Source organism: Pavona decussata, unplaced genomic scaffold (genome assembly GCF_977016875.1).
Source record: "Pavona decussata unplaced genomic scaffold, jaPavDecu1.1 SCAFFOLD_610, whole genome shotgun sequence".
Classification (NCBI taxonomy): domain Eukaryota; kingdom Metazoa; phylum Cnidaria; class Anthozoa; order Scleractinia; family Agariciidae; genus Pavona; species Pavona decussata.
In genome coordinates, this window is record NW_028145864.1 from 30,853 (window position 1) to 38,317 (window position 7,465).

At 36.5% G+C, this 7,465-nt stretch overlaps 1 long non-coding RNA gene across 1 annotated transcript; it reads left to right on the top strand.

The window, feature by feature from the left end:
* The first annotated feature begins 311 nt into the window (after positions 1–311).
* On the top strand, positions 312–6,738 carry LOC146449170 (uncharacterized). The gene is made up of 5 exons (XR_014860721.1): positions 312–469; positions 2,045–2,124; positions 2,911–2,971; positions 3,858–3,958; positions 6,582–6,738. It is a non-coding gene; the product is annotated as an uncharacterized LOC146449170 (long non-coding RNA).
* Positions 6,739–7,465: the final 727 nt, after the last annotated feature.

The window sequence follows — 7,465 nt, forward strand, 5'->3', positions numbered from 1 at the left end:
ACGTCTCAAAACACTGAAATAGAAATACCGCTATTCGAGAAGCGTAGGCGGGGCTTATTAAACAAAGAAGGTTATCTGACTTTGTCTGACCTCATTTTTGAGTTTTAATATACAATGGGCCACTCAAGATCGTAATGTGCAATAAAGCGTTGCCTGTTCACGTAATGGAGCTTATGTGTTATGTAATTAATTAAGGAAGTCGTTGCCATACTTTGTTCAATGTCGCAAATGGTATGTTTGTATATTTTTAGGCCATTCCTACCCACAGTGTGAAAAATGTGAGAGATAATTAGCTGCGGTTTTAATTATTTTTGTGACCATTGACGACCACATTAATTGTGTAGGTAAATGTATTGTCTTCAAAGGAATAAAAAGGACACAACCAGATAGATCTTTATTTCAGTTCTAGGCCTGGCGAGGAAGCTCCGGATCCAACTGAAGTTTTAACAACCTCACAACAAATTGCAAGGTAAAGTTTTTACTTATCTGAGTATAGATTTGTCAGTTTGTAAACGAAATTCACTGGACTACTAGGCTACTAAGTAGCTAGAAGGCTTTTTATTCGACTAACATTTTGTTAGTTTTTTCAGGCTAATCTTTTTTTTTACAGAGAACGGGGTACTTAGCAATTAAGCAGGCATTCTGTGGGAAAAAATGTATCTGTTCTCTTGTTTCGTTCAGTTTCTACCAATTGTTTGCGTCAGTTTCCAATATTCCGGTGCTAAAAAATAGACTAAGGTATCCGGATTGATAACGATCGGATTACGTGTTTAAAGATATCTTAGGCATACTGCCATCTAGCACAGAACTGTTTCGCTCAAAAAATGGGCTTTCTTTTCCTCTTCTTATTTAACGAAAAAAGAGACTTTGGATGTTTAGAACGTTAACTAGTGCTTACCTCCTTATTTACTTTTTTGACCTGTTAAATTACATTAAATCGTACAGTGGGTATCTTGATATTTCTTTCTTTGTAAGATTTAGTCTTTCCTGTTTTGAGAGAAGTGCCCACAAGAAACTTACCAGATTTCGCGTTTTGACTTTCTTATCGTTCGTGGATAACGTAGGTCTTTTGGTTAGACTCCTGTTTTTTCGTTTCTTTTCTTTTTTCTCATTCATTCATTAACTCCTTCGTTAATTTATTCGTTAACATTATTCAAAATTTATTCAAATCACTCACTCATCCATCCATCTATCTATCCATCCCCACCCATCCATGTTTATCCATTCATTCTTTTTTTTTCATTCATTCATTCATTCATTCATTCATTCATTCATTCATTCATTCATTCATTCATTCATTCATTCATTCATTCATTCATTCATTCATTCATGTATTCATTCATTCATCCTTCCATCCATCCATCCATGTTTATTCATTCATTCTTTTATTCATCCATCCATCCATCCATCCATCCATGTTTATCCATTCATTCTTTTATTCATTCATTTATTCATTCATTCATTCATCCATCCATCCATCCATCCATCCATCCATCCATCCATCCATTCATTCATTCATTCATTCATTCATTCATTCATTCATTCATTCATTCATTCATTCATTCATTCGTTATATTATCAATCTTTAAGGCTGTAAATTGTTCATGTTAAATTTTTTTAAAAAATATTTTACAATACTTGAGAGAGGTTGCCTGTAAGGATCGAGAATACACGAGATCAGGAGCACTGGTGTTACCTCGACCTACAATGGCCAGTTCAAGATTGTGCGTATAATTCTAAAAGGAAAGTAATAGCCAAGGATAGTTACCACAAAGCTATCTTTGCATAAAGGTTGTTCAATTACAGTCACCAGGCTAAAAACAAAACAACCCATTCCTTTCTCATATACCACTCGTCGACATTCAAATCCCAGTAACCTAGTTTAATAGCCTAGATCCCGCAAGTCTCCTGTAGCTCAGTGGTAGAGAATCAACGGGAAGTACTAGTTGAAACAATACTCCCCTCATGTAGGAAACAGAGAATTTAAGTATCACAGACCTAATCCAATTCTTTTTTTCGCCTTTGCTTCTTACTTTTTCCATAGGATTCATTGCCTAAGATGAAACAAACCATTGCTGTCATTGTCCTTGTTCTTTGCCTCTCAACTGCTTTTGTTGAGTCCAAGTAAGAAAAACACTAATTACCATTCCACTAAGTAAAGAAACACTTAGAGAGATAAAATCAAATACTACGTAAGTTTATCTACATCGATGCAAGGTTTCAAACATTGGTTTTCTCCGTCAAATTGACTTGCCAATTACATGAGAAATGATTGTGGAGCAACCCTTTGGAGCCGTACTCTACCATCTAATGACATAGTCATTAATCCGGAAGTTACTTTACTTTCTGCCTTTCATAAATGTACAGAAAGGCATTTTTTTCTTAAATTTTAAAATTGGACTACACAACAAATGTGTGAGGCAGCTTTTATCTTTAGACTTGACAAAGTAGCTTGACTGACATTACTTACTTAAGAAAGCTATTGATATAATGCATACAAAGAAGTTTTATCACGAGTTTGTGTACTGATAATGATGATGAAGGTGCGATTCCTGTTTTACGGCTATGAAAGTGAAAGCTAAAAAAGCTAACACAATTTGGCTTGTTTTTAACCTGTAAGTAAATCAGATATTTATTTAATTTGTGTTATATTTAAGAGAATTGCTTGCTCGTTAAAACAGCGAAAAAGTAAGATTAGAACCTGACTTTCAGCTTCTTCTGAATACTATATCTTTTATTAGGAGGCCACTTTTGATCGATTCACCAAGCTTTCGACCAGATAATTAAAACCAAAACAAGCTTATCGTTTGTCTTCCTGCTCTCTTGTTGTCTGCAGATAGGTCCATGTAGACATATCATAATTAAATGCCTTAGTCTTTCAGTTGATTTGAACTCACATTTTCTTTCTAGACCCTATTTTGACAATCGTGAAAAGGCAGCACTGTTGGAAATCCTGGAAGATGTACAAGAGGTAGGCACCTACTTGTAGATTCAATCCGAGATAATAATAATAATAATAATAATAATAATAATAATAATAATAATAATAATAATTATAATAATTATAATAATAATAATAATAATAATAATAATAATAATAATAATAATAATAATAATGATTCCACAAGGGGATTTCATTGATGACTGCCGCTTAAACGCTAGCCAAGCGTGTGACGGCAAATTTTAGAAAGTGAATGATGGCGTGCGCTTGTGAATTATTAGTTTAAGTTTTTTTTTAATAATTTTTTTTTTATTTCATCAAAATTTTTAAAAGGATGCGCTGCATTAACACAGAAGATTTGCCCCTATAAAGCGATAGGTTGAGACACAAGAAACGACGTTTCAACAAAGTTGGAACAATCAATCAAAGAGACATCGACTCACAGTGGATTCCACACCACAGTTCTTTAAAATCGTCATAAATCCTGAAAATTGGCAATGGTCAACTGTGACACAAAAACAAAGACACTGATAAAAGAAAAACTGGCAGCCCATGTTCACTCCTGAAACAAACGTAGTTGTCTTTGCAAAAATTTGAATCTTTAAGAATCTAATCATCAGTTAATAGTAAAAGGAAAAAGATTGAGCCAACAATCAACACGCATGCGCGTTTGGAGCTGTTTCCTCGAGATGGCCTGGACTGGTAGTGAGGTCATTCTTGTCTTAGTGCGATTGCACATGCGCTTTCATGTTTTTGCGAGACAAATGTGACATTCAAGCGCTTATGTTTAAATTTAGGAACGCTTGAGTTTCTGTCACTCATTTAAACCAAAATTTATCCACGTTACGATAACCTTATGTATCTGCCTGGCTCTGCCTGGCCCAGTATTGTTTCCTTTATATCCGTTCCTTTGCAGTTTGCAGCTGTGAAAAGAGGTCCTGTTGGTCCTGGTTTTCCTGGTGATCCTGGTGTGGTGGCCCGTGATGATCAGTGTGGTTGCCCTGCAACACACATATGGTAAGTTACTTCCTGATTATTTACCAAAATACTTTTAGATAATTGCAGGCTCCAAAATTTGGCGCTCTGAGAAAAATAAGTTTCAATTTTCTAGGCTTTGGGTAGAGGTTTGAAATTACAATCTTGCATAGAAGATTAACTTCGGTCGCCTTCATACTACATCATCATTTCAACATATAATCAAGGTTAAATTCAGTTCATCGGTTTCCAAGCAACAATTATTACCATAGCGAAGAGAGTGCATAACCTCTCATTTTCAACAGTGTCGATTACCTCGTTATCTAGCCACACACTTTATGACGAAACTTCATGGATTTAAACTATCCAATCCACACAACTTGCAGGCGAAATTACAGGAGAAAATCTGTAAGAGCGTTTTCAAGTAAATAATGAATCAATTTCTTCGAGGTGGTTTTGTTTATTTCCTCATTTTCACCAATATCTCTGGAAAAATAAAAAGTTGACGCTTTCTCTTTTTTGCTAAAATGACTTTTCTCATAGCAAAGCATTGTAACTGCATATTGAGCATCATGGGTGGCTCTGATTTTAAGACATTTATAAGTGAAAAGGTTCCTATCTTGCATAAATCGGAATATCCTAAAAATTCTGTTAAATTGCAATTGGTTAGGGTAAGAATTCTTTTCGATATTCGTGTAAGGTTTAGGCTCAAGAACCCGGCGAAACCGGTGCTAGATAAGAAGGCTGAATCGTGGTCAAGTTCAGTCGTTATTAGCTTTTTCCGAACAAGAGTTTCATTTTGTTTTTCCTGGTCTATTTTACTGCTATTCAAGTGCTTTGAAATTTAATTCAGTCGTGCACAACGTAAAATTTACAATTACATTTAGATCGAAGTTAAAGGAGAAGGTCACTCTAAAAGTCATGTTTTTTTTTTAATTCGCCCATAAAAAGTTAACACTGAGTTCAATTACTCACCGTTTTTGGAGCTTCTGAAGAGCATCCGATCCGTACGAAATTCCTCTCCAAAATCCAAATTGAGCGCCGCTATTTTAAATGACACTTAGTAGCCTGGCCGCTTCTTCTTGACGTCATTCTATACAACGGAACTGGTGCGCAGTGACGGCGGAAATCTCAAACGCAACAGAGGTATTTTTCTGCCGCAAGTTTTGTTTGTTTGTTTGTTTTGTTTTTGTTTTTGTTTTTGTTTTTTTGCTGTGGACTAAAAATTGGTGGAACCTCTCGAAGAAGATCTCTGAAAAAAGAGAAGTGGAAATCCAGTGTTTCAGTTCTTAACACATACGTTTAAGACAAACCATTATTAAAAAAGTCTCCGTTTTCGATGAGAAATGAAATCCCTGCATAATATACCCGCAAGCAGTGAGACAGATTAGAAACAAACACAAATGAAAGACATGAATTTAAACGATGTCTAATTTTTGAACCGACATACAAGTAGTAAACCACGACGTTTTGACTACAAATTGTACCTTCCATCTTGTTTTTCGACACTAGCTCTTCTCGACAACAAAGGCATTCTCTTGTGGTTTGCATACAGAAAAATGTACCTTGAACTCTCTCGTTGTTTTCATTACCGTCCACTTCTTCATCTTCGGGTTGAAGGACGTGTTTTGGCTCGAAACGATATGGTTCAAGCGCCGCCATTTCTACTTGTTTAACTTTCGGTTTCGTAAGGCTCCCTTGGACGGAATGATGTCATGGAAGGCGGCCAGGTTGCCAAGTGCTTATCAAAATGGCGGCACTCAATTTAAATTTTAGAGTGGAATTGTTTTTCAGAAGCACAAGAAACGGCGAGTAGCTTAACTCAGCGTTGACCTTTTATTGATCAATTTAAAAAATACATGACTTTTAGAATGACCTTGTCCTTTAATGACCAACGCGAGATTGTAATTTCAAAACTTCCACCCTAAGTCCAGAAAAAACTGCTGCGAGCCACCTTAAATGTAAGCAAATGGGACATTGGAAACGTCCGTTCTAGATCTAGAGTAGTTGGTTTGCCTTTGAGAGAAAAGGAAGGTCTAAAGCATTCCCTAAAAATTGTAAGATTGAGGGAGCAGTAAGGTCAGTGAGGTCACCAGTGATTACTAAGAACTGCTTTTTCAGAGCTAAACAGGAGCAAACTAGCTTCAGTTCCTTTGAACCACATGCGTGACATATTTGCCACATTACATGTGCGTGACGTATTAATTTTGGGCGGTCACAGATTAAGTACTAAATCTTCCAAGAATGTGTTTCCACCCGGCATGTATCAGTGTATTGAACCTGTTTTTTTTTTTAATATCCCCACATGAAACCCGTAATCTTGTAATATTCCATCGAGCAAGTTTAATGAATGGATATTGTGGCGCTAGCACTATTCAAACAAATGATGGACCAGAAAATTAACGCTGCGGTATTTATTACAGTGCTACCATGAATTTCCTACTGAACGTTACCGAGCTAGGAGGCCATAAGGCTAACGCTCATGATCAGCACGAAATTCATGGGTCCATTTAAGCCCTGTTGACATACACTGCAAAGTTAATTGGTTTTTCAGACAGAATTTTCAGCCTCAGTCTTTACTACTGCATACAGTGGTCTCCAGGAGTTAATTCTGGTAACGGTACCTGTTTCCTCTCCTCATATTTATTTTCCATTTTCTTTACAGTGAAAATGACACTTGTGTGCCCATAGGCAAGTAACATTGTCTAGCATACTGGAGTTTGAGGCATCAAGATCCATGGTTCTTAGATAATTGAAATAGTGCTTAGTTTGTCAATAAAGGAAGGTTGCCTCAATGAGAAATGTAATTGTTGTTGTACTCGGATTGTCATCAAGTGGCATGATTGTGTCCCTCATTATCACTTTACAACAAGTAACCATCAATCAAAGTCCCAAAAATTTGGAACTCTCTTTCCCAATATCAATAACTTCTTCATCTAGTCGGTTCAAAGGTTGAAGTTTCTATTTGTAAAATCGTGAATTGGCCAACCCGCACTTACGCAGTACCATATTTTGGCATTTTTAACAAGTAGCCAAGTGCATAATTATGGCACCAGAACGACCAACCGCTATCGATGGCATTCTTGTCGCACTAGTCTCAACTTAGCAATGTACAATCCTTTACCAAGGTCCCAAAATTTGGAACTCTCTTTCCCAATATCAATTACTTCTTCATCTAGTTTTTTAACCTTTAACCTTTATTTGTAAAATCATGAGTTGGCCAAGCCGCACTTACGCAGCACCGTATTTTCTATTATATAACATAGCTACAGCTGTAAATTCGTGTAATCAAATCCAATTGCGCGTGCGTGCTTCATATTCACATTGTGCACGCTGGTGACGTCAGCAAACAAATGCCTCGAGAAGAAAAAAATCATCCGGGAGTGGCTTTGCATACTTCGGCATTTTGCATTCAAAAACTGGGAAAACTGCAGCAAAATGTTTAACTACAGAACTAGCTGGTAAAGAAGATCTGCCTACTTTTCTTTGGGATTGGAGTTTTTAAGAGCCGTCCTCTGTAAATATCGATTATCGTCGTTTGGACGAGAA